Here is an 18,643-nt window from a genome sequence, read left to right on the forward strand (position 1 = left end):
TTCTACCCCCACGTACCTTGAAGAATAGTTTGACTCCCTCTTCTTTGTGGCAACCCCTGAGATATTGAAACACTGCTATCATGTCTCTCCTAGTCCTTCTTTTCATTAGTGGTTCAGGCACCAGACAAGAAATCAGGAGTTTCTAGTCCCATTTTGGACATGAAAACCTGCTTGGATGAAATGAGGCCAGTCACTCTTTTTTTCCCTTCTTTCCTTCCTTCCTCCTTTCCTTCCTTCCTTTCTTCCTTCCTCCTTTCCTTCCTTCTTTTCTTTCCTTCCTTGTTTCCTTCCCTCTTTCTTTCCTTTCCTTCCTTCTTTCCTTCCTTCCCTAACTTTCTCCCCCCCCCTTTCTCTGTTGTGGGGAGTTGGAAGGAGCATTAGATCTGCTCACCGCCTTAAAAGTGGGATTTTTTAAAATGGCTTTTTTTTAAAGTGATTTCAGCTGGGATGCCTTTAGTACTCGCCCCATCCGTCCTCCCATCCTCCTTCCAAAAAGTTGATTTAAAAAGCCAGCGATCTGCGCCCGCTTCTCCAGTGTTCCTGATTCAGGGGCAGAGGTGCCTGGGCATGCCCTGTTCCCCCCTAAAGGCTTCACGTTAAAGCCAAAAAGGACCTCCACAGAGAAGGCTCTGGGTCTGGGAAGGCAGGGCAGGGAGGGATGCTGGAGAGCAGCTTTCGCCTACAGCCTTGGGGGGAGGGGGTGTTTGCAACCTTGCCCTGCTTGGTGCCCCTCGTTGCTTGAAATGGGGTGCTCCATTTGGGGGGGGGATGCAGGAGGTCCAAATAAGAGGCGGGCTCAGCCTCCGCTGGGATGGAGCAAGCAGAAGGAAAGGCAAGAGCAGGGGGATGGGACTTTGCTGGAAGTTGCAAAGCAGCCTTCCCCCGATTGCCTTCCCCCACACCTCCCAACCCTTTCAAAAGCCACCCCCATCACCAGCCTCTCCCAACTGGATCCCCGCCTGCCTCCCCTTGGCTCAACCAGACCGGATTGACAGTGGCTTGCACGGCATGGCTGCAAAAGAGCGGCGCCCAAAAGAAGCAGGGGGGAAAAAAACTTCCGATGGCTGAGCTGCTTGGCCCAGGACCTAACCTCCTCCTTACCATCGCTCTCCCTGCAGAAAAATGGTGTGCGTCGGCGCACACACGTGCAAAAGGGGAGGGAGGGAAACACTGCCCTCTAAAGGCCACATCAGGAACGACACTTTAGAATTTTTTTTTTCACAGATTCCTTTTTAAAATTGATTTTCTTTCTTTTGGAAAATCGGTACTTTTTCAATACGCGACGGGACACGGGAAAAATTATTGAAACGCATGCCTGTCCCGCCAGATGCGGGACATCTGGTCACCCTAATCTAAACAAACTCAACAATGAAGAACCTACTTTTACACATTTTAAATAGCCATGATGCACATCCATGAGAGTTTGTAAGCAACAATCTAAGATTTGCCTGATGAGATACAAAGAATATTTTACTTTGGAAAACATATTTTACTTATGATAACTGGTTTCTGATCAAGATTGCAAGCTCTTAAGCAATGTTAACTGAATGGAAACACTGCTTTCTACAAATACATTTTAAGATTATTATACAGTTGTAAAATGGCATGAAGCCAATGAAACGAAGTAGACTCATTGTACCTGATATAATTATTGCAAATGATGAGAACACCAATAAGTTAAATTTTTAAAAGTGTGATAAAATACAACTTACTGTTATTTTACTATTGTGGATAAAAGGACCCTTTAATATTTTTATACACCAAATTTGCTTTTCAGTAGGATGTGTACCAATAAACAAATAGTGCACCTCTATATGAGATGTAGTACTGTAACATTTTGTCCTAAAAAAAAATGCACAATTAACACTTCATTTCATTGTTTCCTTTTGGTGTAATATGTTTTTGCAAAATATAACATTTAATTTACCACTTCATTTTTCTCATTTTTCTACTTCTTAAGAAGGTGCAGTTAAAAGTTAATTGCTTGAGTACATTTAGTTATTTTGTGGAAATAAAATGCCAAAAAAGTAATTTATAGTTTAAAGCACACATTGAACAAAGGGACTCAAATGTTAATAATGATTTATTTTTTAATTCTTCAGCTTTTCTAAAAAAATTTTTTTTATATGCAGTATACCTAAAACATATAATTTTCTCTGAATATGACACAATACACAGTCTATAATTGTATGAAACATATGCACTCAATAACATTGAAAAAGATTCAAGAAACTAGTTTTGGAGTCATAAAAATGTTACCATACTTTATTTACTTTGAAGTATTCTTATTTTTCTCTTTGTAATCAATAATATCAATATTCAATCAATATTGAAGCAAGTAACAATGTTAACAGAGGAGGAAAATGTATGGCAAATCATGTCAGTTGAAAGAATATGTGGATTGCTGTACTTTTTTAAACTGTGCAATGGATATCAACAAACAATTCTTCCAATAGCAATTAGGAAATGGCAAGATGCTTATACTCATCCTGAAAATGAATTAAACAACTTTTTGGGAGCTGGGGGCACAACAAATTTAATATAATATCATTATTTTTGCTAATATCATATATGCAACGATGTGAAATCTCAGCTGCATGTTTCACCTTCATTTGCATCACGTTTTTTCCCAAGGCCCTAGGATGTCGTAATGTATCAACATAATATATGTGTGGATCCAAACAGTGTGGCCTTTTGTAATTTAGAGATGAACAATTTTGTCAATGCACAGATTTTCTAAGTGCCATTTAAGACTTTCTGTTATGACATCCAGTGTGCTGAAATCACTGAGATTTATGCGATAATATTCCAATTTTGATTTGAAGATAATGATACTTTGTGATTTTATACAATTCTATATAGTCTTCTAATGCTCATGTCAATTAAGCACACTTTATTCTTTTTTGCCACAGTTAAATCTGGTGTCTTATTTGCTAAGAGTTTGCTGTGAGTTTATGCTCAAAATAATCAGCCAGTGCAAGCTTTTTCTTCCTTTACAGTTTGTTTGAAGTGATGTAAACCCCTGCCTACATTTTCCAGGAAAGATATAATCTATCAGAATCACTATAGGGATGAAATGCCTAATGCATAATCATCAGTTTTCTTGGTTTGCAATCCAAACTATCCATTTCAGCTTGTGCATAGTTAATATTGCCAGCAGTGTATTGTATCACATGTACAGCCCTGGTTATTAATGGCTTCAATGTTGTTTTCCTCATTTAATTTTGACTTTAGCAATTTGGTCACCCTTTGCATATATTCTTTACTAATCACATTTTAACTTGTCAATGCTTGATGATATTCATATATAAAATGCCCAGATACTTGTAGGATTTATCTGATAGTTCCTCATGATTTGCCCATTTGACATTTCAATTTTTCATGATTTTACTTGTTTTATTGCCGCTGTAGCACAGTTTTTAAGCCAAATTCCATTGGTATAACAGTACTTAAAATACCTAAAATATATTTTATGACTGGACTTTGATTTTTGACATACTCAAAACATTTCAGATCAACCATATAAAGCAAATATGTGATTTCATTAACATGCTTATTGTTTGATAGCCAAAATTTGTTTTCTTCAAAATCACTGAAATTGGGATCATAACAATGTAAAATAATAACTCAATCATTTTGGAAGATGCTTCTTTTAATGTTTGAAAGGCAATATTTTTCATTTCCAACCACCAATTTTATTTTCCACTTATTGTTTTTTTTAATGAAGACTTTGATGTTTATACTATACCTGCTATTTCCAAACATTTGAAGATCCAAAAATCCGGTAATGAATCAACTGCCTTTTTATAATTAACTCTGACCATATTTAAATTAGTTTTTTAGCCTTTCAATTCTCAAAAATCATTTTATCAGGCAGACTCTGATTTACTTTCGGATGCTATTTAGAACTCTCACACAGAATTTGATCTTTTGTACCTCTGTTTTTCTTTTTATTTCATTTCTGTTTTACTGAAACATTGTTATATTCTTCTAAATAATCTTGCATATTATCCACTATTATGCCTATGACTAATTTAAATATTGTAGGCAAGCATACTATTTGTCTATAGTTTCCTAGTGTTGTCCCTTTCACTGACTTCTTGAATCAATTTTGTCAGTTATTATCCATTTGCTTTATGCAATCGTTCATTAAGCTGTTTAGCTACAATTGGAGGTAAGCTAGTCAGAAACTTGAGCCAAAAGCCATTTGATTGATCATTTCCGGGAATGTCTCATTTTTAAACTATCTTTTACTCAATTTTAACCATTTCCTCTGTTATTATTAGTTATTATTATTACTAATGCTGCCCAGATTGGTAATATTGCAATCCTATAATTACTGCTTTTTTATTTCCAGTGTTTCCTTGGTCATCCATAATTCTAGGTAATATTTCTTGATCAAGTATTTTTGGTCTTCCAGTTGTTCAGCTTCTTTTCTTTTATATGTTTTCAGCTTGCTTGCATCTGATCTTAGCACACTGATCTTATTTTTCAGCCTAATCTTTCATTTTGGTGGTGCACTGTTTAGCTTTTTGTCTTCTTTGTTGATTTGCATCCTAGCTATTATCCTCCTGCCCACCTAGCAAATCAAAAGCATGCAAGATACGAGTAGATTAATAGGTACCACTTCAGTGAAAAGGTATTAGCATTATGTGCACCTTTGGTGTATAACCATGCTGGGTCCCTCAGCCAAGAAACAGAGTTAAGCACCATACTCTAGAATTGGACATGACTGGACACGGAAATCTTTATTTTATCTTTATCCTAGGTATTCAGTTATAATTTCACTATATATTAACTGGTTTGTTTCTTGCAGTGAGAGGGAGTTTATATTTAATATTATAGTATTGACATCTTTTACTACTTATGCTAGCTGTTTCTTTTGAACAATCTTCAAGATTCTAGATACTCAGCTATCATGATTTAAATCTGTTTTTGAATCAAAGGAGAGCTCTGTTTCAGAAAAAGGTAGATGAGAGGGTCCCTATTTTTGGAAAGAAAATGATTGAATAGCAACACTGACTTCCTCTATTGCCTGTTCCCCCTCATTTGCCTTTACAGTCCGTTACTTCTGGCAAAGCTTTGATTTCTTTGCCCTGGGTAGATCTTTACAATTCTTTCAGTTCTGCTTCTATAAATACTTTATTTCATATTATAAATTGATGTTGATCTGCTAGCCTTTCTTCTGTTATTTCTGATTCTGGTTATTGTTCTTTCTGGAACTGGTACAGTTTTTTGATATATCCTTTTCTTGTTGGACTTGATTTGTATTAATAGATGATGATGATGATGATGATGATGATGATGATGATGATTAAATCTTTTTATATATGGGATGGATAAGTACCTTCTTTTCCAATAGTCTTGCAGTTTCTCACTCTGTTTGTTCAGCTAACAATCCTGTAACCCATTTGTCACCAGATGTCCAAGAACTGCAACATGTAGCATAATCCTTTTTAACCCAAAAGATTACTAATCTGGTATTGGCTTCTGTAAATTATATCTCACCATATTATTATGGGATAGACGCTCTTTCTCTCCTCTGATGAGACCTGTTCAATATGATTGAACCTCTGGCTTAGCTGTCAGAGTATAAAATTCACACAAGCAAAGCTGCTGTTTGCAATTGACTGGTGGTGATTTTGTCAATGTGAATGTTGTTGCTGCTGCTGTTATTTTAATTTTCTACAAATGAGAGAAAGATGTAAGGAGAATGGATATTCTGGCATCCCTGTTGTAATGTACATAATTATTCCCTGAAAGGCTCCATCCAACTATATGATATTTTAATGTTTCTATTCTATTCTTTTAAAAAAAAATGTAAGAAAACTGCCATCTACTGGCCTCCTGTTCTTCTGATTTAAGACAATTACTCAGAAGAACATTTTCTATCTTAAAGCAAATAGATATATGACATATCATTTATCATTTAAAACCAAATGGACCTAAATAATCAACTTTGTACAAAAAGAATGTAACTACATATAGTAGCTATCATTTGCCAAAATCCTACAGAAAAAAATAAATTTCACTAAGACCCTTAGTGAACCAACAGTAATCAAATATTTGCTTCTTCTCATAAAAGGTAAAGGTTCCCCTCGCACATATGTGCTAGTTGTTCCTGACTCTAGGGAGTGGTGCTCATCTTAGTTTCAAAGCCGAAGAGCCAGTGCTATCCGAAGATGTCTCCGTGGTCATGTGGCCAGCATGATTAAACTCCAAAGGCACACTGAACGCTGTTACCTTCCCACAAAGGTGGTTCCTATTTTTCTATCTGCATTTTACATGCTTTCAAACTGCTAGGTTGGCAGAAACTGGGACAATGGGAACTCACTCCATTAGGTGGCACTAGGGCTTTGAACTGCCAAACTGCTGATCTTTCTGATCGACAAGCTCAGCGTCTTAGCCACTGAGCCACCATGTCCCCTTCTTCTCATAAGGATATATTGACAAGCTAACTTCACTCCTTGACATTTGTCTACATATCTTTGAATTATGACATTTTCTACTGTAATTTGTTTCCCTTTATCTGAGACTTTACATGTATGTAGAAAAACACCATTGCTAGCTTTGTATATAATGAGATATAATAAATCTACAACAAGAATACTTGAGTGCCTCACTTTATAATTACTATTTCAGAAAGAATCAAATAACAATAATGTATTTTTAAACCCTCATTTGGATCTCCACCCTATCAATTTTTCCACCTAATTTATATTCTAGTTTTGGAAATGTGACTTTTATCTATTTCTATTGCTGAATTTTTACCAAAAATATGTTGTTACTTTTGATTTTAACCAATTCTAATATCTTTGGGACATTGGTGTATGCATTTGAGTACAAAATAATTATTAAAAATGTTTCAATCTGATTAGCAGTGCATAATTAAATGTCTTCCTACTAGCCATGCTCATATATATATATATATATATATATATATATATATATATATATATATATATATATATATACATACATATACACACACACACATACATACACACATACACACATACACACACACACATACACACACACACACACACACACACACACACACACATATATATATGCTAGGGCTGAACAGTGTGGCAAGACCCTGTAAAGGGGGGGCACAGAGGTAAAAGCTGCTGACAGCTTAAGACGAAATAGGAACTTCTCTTTTTTGTATTTCTCCTATGTACTTTGCTATAACATTCCAAATGAACTTCTGCTTTTCGAAATGTCATGCTTGTCTCGTGTATGGAAACGCCTTGAGAATGCACCGTGTGGAACACGGCATAAAAGTAGGATCCTGGGCAGAGCCCAGGCAGTTCAGATTTTGGTGTGTGAACACGCTGAACTCGATGCATCCAATAAACCTGTTTCTCTCACTTTCGTGGTCTCAAGTCCTGGTCTTTCGTAAGTAGATTACAAACCTCAATCTGCTGCAACATTTTTGGCGAGCCAGCCAGGAGTTGAGGGGTCTTTTGGACCCTCTGGAATGCCCACTCCGGTGTCAGGGCTCATCCTGTCAGGGGGAACCTCCCTGGCGCCAACGGACCCTTGATCCGAGGGACTTCCCAGCGACAGAGGGCTCTGGCAGCAGCGGTTGGCGATTCCAAGAACCACCAGAGAAGGACCAGAGACCAGGCATCTGAAGGCTGGCCAGCATCGCAGGAGGGTAGCCAAATACATGAGGCAAGTACTGTGGGAACCCTATTTAGGCCCGGACTCCTTGTTGAGCCGGAGGTGAGGCCTGATCTCCCTCACTAGGTGGAATGTTTTGGGGATGGATTGTCTAGTGTATCTGTGTGTGTGTGTGATTGAGGGGGGGCTACTGCATTTCCCTACGGTGGCCGTGTCCATCCGGTACCCTGGGTCAGAGCCTGTATGGGGTGATTGTTAAATTTTTGTTGTCTGGTACCCTGGGAGGACCATGGGAGGGGAGGTAGCAGTGTTCCCTTGACCCCCTTACAATGTATGTTAAATCATTTTAAAGAAGGATATATGACTCAGGATTATGGCATTGAGTGGAGCAGGCATGAGCTTAAAAAGTTTTGTGAATCTGAATGGCCCACTTTTGGTTTTGGGTGGCCCAACAAAGGCACTTTTGATCCCAACATAGCTTTGAATGTCCATAGGTTAGTGTTTGATCCTGATGTAGGACATCCAGATCAGGCCCCGTATATTGATGTGTAGTACAATTTATTGAGGAGACAGCTTGGCTAAAAAACAAAACAAATGCAAAGACCAACAGTGTATCCTTATGGCTGTTCGGGTTGCACACCCCAAATGTCCCAAGCAGAGACCACCAATCCTAGCTAGTGCCCCAGAAGAGTTGCCAGAAGAGGAAGAGGATCACCACGACCCTCACCCTGACCATGCCAAGGGGGGCTACACCTAGTAGCTCAAGAGACTTGAGGGCATCAACAAGGCGAGCATCTGTGGAGTGGATAGAGTGAGGGCTGGATGTTGTGACCTCTATGATGTCAGAAGAAAGTCCTGTCAGAGGGACAGGGGATGGGGACCCTCTGAGCTCACCAGAATTTTGGGAGAAGAAGGAAGAGGAGATAGAGCAGTCTGAAGAGAGGGAGAAGATTAGAATTGCAGTGTCTAACATTCTAAAACCTGAACCTGCTCACACCAATCTGGCTATTTTTATTGAGCAACGCTTCCCTTCAAGGGACCCGAGATGGAGCCCCTATGGCCCCCACCCCGCAGCTGACTCTGCTATGTACTTATCAACAGTTAATTGTAAGGGCTGTCCGGCTGGGAGGGAAGCCAGCCACCAATATGTCTAAACTCTGCCGAAAGCCCCGAGGCTTTTTTTTATGCTAACCACTAACCTTCCTGAAAATGCTCGGATGCTGGCTATGGCCTTTATTTTTCAGTCAGCCCCTGACATCCGACACAAGCTGCAGAAGCTAGAAGGGGCACTGGGGAAGGCCCTCAACGAGCTTATGGAAGTGGCTAGAAAACTTTCGTCAATAGGGACTTGTTGGAGGAAAAGAAAAAAAAAGTCAAAAGATGCAGAAAAAAGCAGAACTGCTCGCGGCAGTTATGACCATGCCAGGAGGGAGAAGAGGAATTAGGGAGGGGAACAGGGCCACACCTCGGGACAGAACCGATGTACCATCTGTTACGAACATGGCAATAGCAATAGCAGTAGACTTATATACCGCTTCATAGGGCTTTCAGCCCTCTCTAAGCGGTTTACAGAGAGTCAGCATATTGCCCCCAACAATCCAGGTCCTCATTTTACCCACCTCGGAAGGATGGAAGGCTGAGTCAACCCTGAGCCGGTGAGATTTGAACCGCTGAACTGCTGAACTAGCAGTAGCCTGCAGTGCTGCATTTAACCACTGCGCCACCACTGGGGAGGGGAGTGCCCCAAACGGGATTGGGCTCCATCCCCTGAGGAAAGGGAAGATGACCGCCCTAGGATCCCCCCCCCCTACCAAGCTGCCCCAGGAGACGTGAATCTCACAGGAGGCCCTTCAATGGCATGCAGAGGTGAAATGGTTTTCAATCATTGATTCAAAGGATGCTTTCTTTGAAATCCCCATCCATCAGAAAAGTCAGCATTTGTTTGCCTTCGAATGCCCAGTCACAGGCAGAAAGCAGCAATATGCTTGGACACGCTTGCATCAAGGCTTTGAAGAAAACTCCCCCACCTTATTTGGAACTGCATTAGCCATGGATTTGGAACTTTTAGACATTGCCCACCTGATGTGGTTTCACAAGATGTAGCTGACTTGTTGGTCACAGGCCAGACGGAGGGAGCCTGTCATGCCAATGCAGCAGCCCTACTGCTCCTCCTACAGGAGAAAGGCTACAAGGCCTCTCGGACCAAAGCCCAATTAGTCCAATTGGAGGTTAGATATTTGGGTTACGACATCCAATAGGGACAAAGGACTCTGGGCCATGAAAGGAAGGAGGCCATTTGCCAATTGCCAGCCCCACGAAATAGGAAGGAATTAAGGGGCTTTTGGGGAAGCAGCTGGGTTTTGCCACATTTGGATTCTCAACTTCGCATTGTTAACAAAGCCACTCTATGAAGCTACCAAGGGGAATGGAAAAGGAACCCTTGAGGTGGGAGGAAGAGGAACAGAACAGCTTTTTGGAATTGAAGCATGCTGTGACTCAGGCTCCTAGTTCCTTCCTGACAGGCCTTTTCAGTTGTTTGTGGACACTCAGCAGAATATGGCCTTGGGGTACTGACCCAAAAGTTGGGAACATGGTATCGTCCGGTTACATATTTGTCCAAACAGCTGAGTCAGGTGGCCAAAGCGTGGCCAGCCTGTCTCAAGGCTGTGACAGGAACTGCCCTACTTACTCAGGAAGCCAATAAGCTCATCTTTGGACAACAATACCAGGGGCTTATTACACATAACCCCCTCATCAAGCTTGTCCAGTCATATGCTTTGAATCCAGCCACCTTATTGCCTGAACCAGACTCTGAAATCACCCATGATTGCTTACAAACAATTGAAGAAACCTATGCCAGTCGCCCAGATTTGAAGGATGAACCCCACTCCCACCCAGATGCAACTCTTTTTACAGATGGAACCAGCTTTCTACATGAGGGCGTGCAAGAGGCAGCTTATACTATGATCACCCTTGATGATGTGTAGGCAGTGGTGGGTTTCAAAAAAATTTGGAACCTCTTCTGTAGGTGTGGCCTGCTTTCCGGGTCCACTGGTGGAACTTCTTCTAACCGGTTCTGTAGATTTGATGAACCGGTTCTACCGAATAGGTGCGAACTGGTAGGAACCCACCTCTGTGTGTAGGGAGCCATGCCCCTAACACCAGAAACCAGTGCCCACCTGGCAGAACTACATAACCTCACAAGGCTTTGGAATTGGCTTGAGATCTACGAGTCAACATTTACACAGACTCCAAATAGGCCTTCCTAACCGTCCAAGTCCATGGAGCTTTAGGAAAAAGCTAATCACAGGAAAAAGGCCTCATCACAGCTGGAGGAAAGGACATCAAATATGGCCCAAATTATGCATCTGCTGGACAGTGTATGGGCCACCAAACAAGTTGCCATTATGTATGTACGGGGTCATCAAAAAGGGGTCTCAACAGTTGAAAAAGGAAACAACAAAGCTGATCAAGTTGCCAGAGCAGCAGCCTTGGATCCCCCTTCTCTACAAGCCACATGCCTCACTCTGTGGACCCCAGCCCAGGAAGAACAACCCCCATCGTATAGTCACTCAGGAACCCAACAAACTGAAGCAATAGGGGCGGAACTACTAGATTGGTGGGTTCTGCCGGACAAAAGGGTGTTTGTTCCCCAACAGTTGGCATGGGATGCTGTCTCCTCCCTGCATAAGCATTTGCACTTAGGAAAAACGGTTTAAAAAAAAAAGCCTTGGCTCAGGGAGGTCTATATCAACAATTTGTCTAGCCTGGCAGCTGCTGTTTGCTCTCAATGTCAGGTATGTGCTGCTAATAACCTACGTCAAGGCCCAGTTCAGGTGGGAGGGTCAAGAGGGCAGATCACACCATAAAGGGTAAATTGGCCAAAATTTGTCAGGAAACCTATCTCAAATGGCCAGATGCCCACAGCATGGCGTTGCTGGCAAAGAGGTGCGCTCCCACCAAGGAGTTGGGCGTCTCGCCGTTTGAATTGTTATATGGGAGGGTTCCTAATTTGCTTGGCCCACAGGTGTTGCCCACCCCCATTTTGCAGACATGATGAAGCTCAAACAGTTGCAAGCCCTGAATGCCATAGTCCACCAATTGCAAAAAAAAAAAAAAAAAGTTCTCTCTTGTCGTTCTCATGGAATTGTAACTCCAGTCCACAACTTCCACCCAGGACAAGAAGTCTGGGTGAAGGACTGGTAGAAGGAACTCTTGGGCCCCAAATGGTGTGGGCCATATAATGTTGTTATTTGTTCTCCCCTTGTTGTTAAGGTAGCTGAAATTAGGCCTTGGATTCACTGGACCCCTTTTAAATTGGCTGCGAAAGCTTACTGGAAGGCCTCCAGTGACCCGCGGAGCCTCTGTGCCTCACGTTCCAGAAACACCGGAAGGACGCCACCTCTTCTGCGGATACTCGGAAAGCTATCGCTCTACGAACAGGTGGTGAAGAACCAACGCCCTCTGCCATCTTGTCTGCTGATACACCGGAGGCTATCGCTCTACGATCATGTGGTGAAGAACCAATGCCTCTGCAGGTGTCACTCCAGGTGCCGCCGACATCCATCGCACAGGAAACGTAACGCGTCTCCCGTGGAAGCTCCGCCCCCACCCGATGCCGAGAACCAACCATGAAACCCAACCAACGCCTGCGCCAAACTGCATGCATTAGGAATGGCGTGATGCCAGCTATTCTAATCGTGATTTTTCTCCTATTCATTTCTATTATCCTTAACTCTCTGTATCCGTATAAGGCAATCCTGGACAGGACCGCCCCAATGGTGGTGTGGGAGGTTCCAAATGATTACGAGGACCCAACCCCCTCTCCTGCTCCATCCTTTCCTATAGGGGGGAATGAGGATAATGAGGGTACTCCCCAACAACCGGAAGCTAGGCCCCTCACCTCTACAAATGACTCCCCTCCACTGGTAACTTCTGAGCCAATGCTGGAAGAAATGGGTTCAGGGCCTTTCCCCCTTGGCAAAGACTGCTTTTATCAGGGTGAACAGGGACTGCATTTTGTGTATAATGAACACTGGTTATTAAATTGCCATCCGGAGGAGGGGCTATCCCCCTGTTCAGAGGAGACAGGGAACCCCAATGTCACAACTTAGGCACCAAACGAACGATACAATTTGACCATTAGGTGTCATCGCAAAAAGCCCATTCAGAGACCCTTCCCAGACCCCTTTCCAGAAAGGACAAGGGCTCAGGTGAAGCGGGCACCTCTTGATTTCAGTCTGAAAAATGGAATATGACATAACTTATGACCAGATTCCCATAATAGTGGAGATAACTTGTCAGCTTATTGGGGATGTAGGGAATCAGTGGTTTCTACAATGGTGGTCAGAGGATGAAAATCTGTCAAGCATGGATGCACAAGACCTGAGTAAGTACTGGCACATAGGTGTAACGTGCAACAATAGTGCTAAAGCCAGTTGCCTGGAAGTCTGGATAACCCAATCCAACTACTTGGAAACATATCAATGCCATGCGGGGACACTTGACAAGGACCTCAGCAGAACAGCTATAGCCACCCTAAACACACAGGGAAAGGGAATGGTGGTTCTGGAGCCACTCCTACAACAGGGTAGGAACCCCCATCACACGCACCCCTCAGGAGGGTGGGAGGAGCGGCCCACAAGGGAAAGAAAAGGGAGCCCCAAGGGAACCCAGGGCCACAAGGGAGGCCATTACCCCCTCTCCATTGGAATGCACTCAATGCCTGCAGGATCCACAGAAGGACAAAATGGGAAAAAGCCACAAACCCCATCTGGCACGTGGGAAGCCCCGGAGAACATGTATTGGATTTGTGGCACATTGGCCTACGAAATCCTCCCTGAAGATTGGTCAGAATCCTGTGTTCTTGGATGGATTAAACTTTTGTTCTTTCTGTTGTGACAGGTGCTAGAGGTCCCGGTGTATGACTCAGTGGGCCCCACCCGTTAGAAGAGGGAGGTGGACACAGCCTTCTCTAACTTTCCTTGTAAGGAACTGGCTAAATACGAGAAATCTGACATGTGGAACTCAGAGAGAATTGTATGCACCTATGGGAGGGCCACTTGGGCAGAGGATGGGTCTTGGGGTTACCGCACCCCCATTTACATGATCAACTGGATCATGCATTTGCAGGCAGTATTGGACTTGGCTGGGGAGAGGATTGATAAATCTTTGAATATCCTCTCCACTGCCACTGACAAACTCTGTACTGCAGTATACCAAAATCGATTGGCTCTTGATTACCTCCACGCAAGGGAAGGAGGGTCTGTGGGAAGTTCAACTTGTTAATTGCTGCCTTCAAATTGATGAGACTGGAAGTGTCATTAAGCAGCTCACCACAGAAATGAGGCAACTCACTCATTTCCCAGGGTAAGAATGGAAAGGATTTAATTTAACCTTCACTTTTAACTCCTGGTTCCCAAACCTGCCAAGGTTGCAGGCCATCATTGCCTTGATTGGCCTGATCGCAGCAGGCTGTGTAATCATCCCCTGCCTTATGCCAATCTTTGTCTGTACTATCACAAACTCCTTACCCCTCTTGATGGAGAAATGGGCTACTGCAAAGGTCCTGGCCCTGGTGGGACGCTCAGAAGAAGGACGCTCGAGCAAATATGTTGAGCTCGTGCTTAATGGAGAGGAACCTGCCATTTATGAAACTACACAGTAATCTTAGGATTGGTTGAAGTTTCAATAGGGGGGAATGATGCAGGAGGGGTGCACAGGTAAACCCACCAGTGGCTGGCCAGGTTAGGTGGTCTTAATAGAATAGACCTTATAAATTCATATTAGTTTGGCTTTTCATTCTAGTGCCCTGGAGTCCCAAAGTTGACTTTTAGCTGGAGTGAACTTTCTCCCCAAACTTCCTCATAAGTATTAAAAATAGGGCTGAACAGTGTGGCAAGACCCTGTAAAGGGGGGGCACAGGAAGCCAGACATGGGTGAGAGATAGAACAGAGGTAAAAGCTGCTGACAGCTTAAGACGAAATAGGAACTTCTCTTTTTTGTATTTCTCCTATGTACTTTGCTGTAACATTCCAAATGAACTTCTGCTTTTCGAAATGTCATGCTTGTCTCGTGTATGGAAACGCCTTGAGAATGCACCGTGTGGAACACGGCATAAAAGTAGGATCCTGGGCAGAGCCCAGGCAGTTCAGATTTTGGTGTGTGAACACGCTGAACTCAATGCATCCAATAAACCTGTTTCTCTCACTTTCGTGGTCTCAAGTCCTGGTCTTTCGTAAGTAGATTACAAACCTCAATCTGCTGCAACAGTGTCTTGTGACGAGCCAATGGACAGAGAATGGAAGTAGTGAACTTCCTCCCATATTTGGGCATACCAGAGGTTGTAACCGGAGGTTGTATGTATGTATGTATGTACACATACATACATACATACACATACATACATACACATACACATACACACACACACACACACACACACACACACACACACACACACATATATATATATATATATATATATATATATATATATATACACACACACACACACACACACACACACACACACACACATACACATGTTTTAATCTCACAACAGAAATCTTGACATTACTTTGGAAACTAGGTATGTAGGAGGGTGACCTGAGCTGTACAAAAATGCATCATATTCAATTCAATTTAAGTTAACAAGATAACATATTATGTGAATTCTGCTCACAGAGGACAAACATTCCCTCTTACCAATATATTTACAAGATATTTAATTGCAAACCCATCTTTATTTCAACAATTATACAGCCTGTTTTAGCTTGAACCATTGCTACTCCTACATGATATCAATTGTCATGCAGTCTTTACAGATAATACTGTGGATAAAGTATTACAGGAGAGCAAGAGAGCAGCACATCCTGAATTAGCACCCATCAAGAAAGTAATAAGCTGCCAAAAGTTATTATGCTGACATTTTGTAGCACAAAGATCAGGCTCACAGCAGGCAAAATGGGTAGGAAAGCTATCAGTATATATGATGTAGTAGAAGGAATAGATGTTACTGATTAGGTTTTTTTAATCTGGAGTAAATGGAAGAAAAAAATAGTAGTAGATGATATTTCACTATTAGCTACAAGCATTTTTATTAAATTGGAAGGACATTACTGAAATGATTTAATAATAATATGCTAGATTTAAAAAAGTCAGCTTAACCAGTAATGATCTGGTTAAGCCGATCATTGGCTGTAGCACTTTACTTTGATTTCCTGGATTTTATTAAAATATTGCATTTCCGCAATGTCTCAGCCCACATGACTGTACCTACTGTAATTTTATCATATAAAATGTCAAGCTACCTTAATGTCAAACAGCTGCAGCATACAATGACCTTCCTGGAACTACAGCAAAAGAGAGATATTGATGCTAAACATATCCCAATGACAATCACAGCATTATCTACTGCGGACATCAATGTTATTGGCATCAAGTCAAATACTGAACTGCCTTCTTTGCACCATTTGCACCTGCCAGGATCTCAACAGCTGTAGCAAATCCTTCATCCATCCATCACCACCTTCTGCCTCCATCTTGTGCCAAGGAAATACTTTTTCTGCACTTTGAAATAAGACATATATTTGGTCTTGACAAAGTCAATTTTTACAATGAAATGATGCCAGCTGTGTGGATCAAAACTTTTGTTCTTTTTAAGTGCTTTGGTCGCGCTGATCGATGATCTCTGATGAGCCAGGGATAGGGATCACTCCTCTATCCTTGTGCTTCTTGACCTCTCAGCAGCCTTCGATACCTTCCACCATGGTATCCTTCTATGACGGTTGCGGGAGGTGGGAGTGGGAGGCACCATTCTTCAGTGGTTCTCCTCCTACCTCTTGGACAGGTCGCAGTCGGTGTTGGTTGGAGGGCAGAGATTGACCCCTAGGCCCCTCAATTATGGGGTGCTGCAGGGTTCGGTCCTGTCCCCCCTCCTATTTAACATCTACATGAAGCTGCTGGGTGAGATCATACGCCGGCACGGGATTAAATATCATCAATATGCGGACGATACACAATTGTATCTGTCCGCCCCCTGCCAACTCAGTGAAGCAGTAGAAGTGATGTGCCAGTGCCTGGAGGCTGTTAGGGTCTGGATGGGAATGAACAAGCTTGCGCTCAATCCTGACAAGACCGAGTGGCTATTGATGCTCCCTCCCAAAGATGGTCCAGCTATTCCCTCTCTCAGCCTGGGAGGTGAAACTATACGCCCCTCAGAGAGGGTTCACAATTTGGGAGTCCTCCTGGATCCGTAACTGACTCTCTTTGTCAGTTTCAAATTCTAGCAGTATAGTACTTTACATAAATACTATAAGAAGTTAAAATCAGTAGTGCTTATAGAAATACTACAATATTGTATTTAAAATGTTTTTTACAAAGATATTGTTAGAGAGTCCTCAGTTTTGAACCAAGAAGTTTTCAATTGCTTCTTTTAATGCTGAGATATTCCATACTTCTGTTTCTTGATGTGTGTCAACGTTGTAAAAGTAAGACTCATAGATGGTGGTTTTGGCCTCCATATACATTTTTAAGGAAGAGCAATATTGCACAATAGCATGCAATGATAATTTTTGTATGCACAGTATAAAATAAACAGAACCATTTAAGAAATCAGGCTAGGAAATTGGAGACTCTATACCATTTTATACAAATGGTTGTCAATTCTTTTCTTAATAGCAATAGCAATAGCAATAGCAGTAGACTTATATACCGCTTCATAGGCCTTTCAGGCCTCTCTAAGCGGTTTACAGAGAGTCAGCATATTGCCCCCAACAATCTGGGTCCTCATTTTACCCACCTCGGAAGGATGGAAGGCTGAGTCAACCCTGAGCCGGTGAGATTTGAACCGCTGAACTGCTGATCTAGCAGTAGCCTGCAGTGCTGCATTTAACCACTGCGCCACCTTGGCTCTTAAAAGCCTTCAATGTTGAAGAATGCACAATTTCTGAAGACAAGCTATTCTACTGGTTAATTGTACCCACTGTTAGGAAATTTCTCCTTATTTCTAGATTGCTTCTTTTCTTGATTAATTTCCATCCATTGTTTCTTGTCTTGCCTTCTGGTACATCGGAAGGCAAGCCCCCCCTTCATTGTAGCAGCCCTTCAAATATTGAAACACTGCTATCATGTCACACCTAGGCCTTCCTTTCACTAGATTAGACAAACTCAATTTCTGCAACCATTCTTCATATGTTTTTTTCTCCAGCTTCCTAATAATTTTTTTTGCTCTTTTCTGTATTCTTTCCAGGACCTCTACATTTTTTTATAATATGTACACTCAAACTGGATGAAGAATTGTAAAGTGTGATCTTACCAAGGCTTTATAAAAAAGGTACTTCACATGATCTTGATTCTGTTAATATAAATTAGGATTGCATTGCCTATTTTTTGACTGCTGCCACATACTGCTGGCTTGTGTTCAAGTGTTTGTCCACTAAGACTTCAAGTTCCCTCATACAGTTACTGCTATTGTGCCATATTTCACCTCATCTGTACCTGTACTCTTTTTTGTCTGTGAAAAACCTTCCTTTTCTCAACATTGAATTTTATTTTGTTAAATAGAGCCCAGTGATGAAATTTTCAAGATTTGGTTGGATCTTGAGACTTTCTTCTGGAGTATTGACTATTCCTGTCAATTTAGTGTCATCTGTAATAGAAGAGTTCCCCTTCTATTCCCTCATCTAAATTGTTTATGAAGATGTTGACAACTATTGGGCCTAAAACTGATAAACCAAAATTACATTCATAGCTAAATTCAAGGTTTTCCATTTCTAGACGTTCTTTCCTAGGAACAAATGCTAAATATCTTCAAACATATAGGGCAATTTTCTAAATTGAAATGCATGTAGCACATTGTTAAAATAGAAAAGAGTAAACACTATTTCATTCTTTGAGTTTATTATACATGGATTTCCGTGCATCATTATTTCAATGTACAGTGTGTTCTGTTCAAAAACCTTCAGGCACATACACATTTTCAATGATCACAGAGTAAGGGTAACTCATA

Source organism: Thamnophis elegans, chromosome 9 (genome assembly GCF_009769535.1).
Source record: "Thamnophis elegans isolate rThaEle1 chromosome 9, rThaEle1.pri, whole genome shotgun sequence".
Classification (NCBI taxonomy): Eukaryota; Metazoa; Chordata; class Lepidosauria; order Squamata; family Colubridae; genus Thamnophis; species Thamnophis elegans.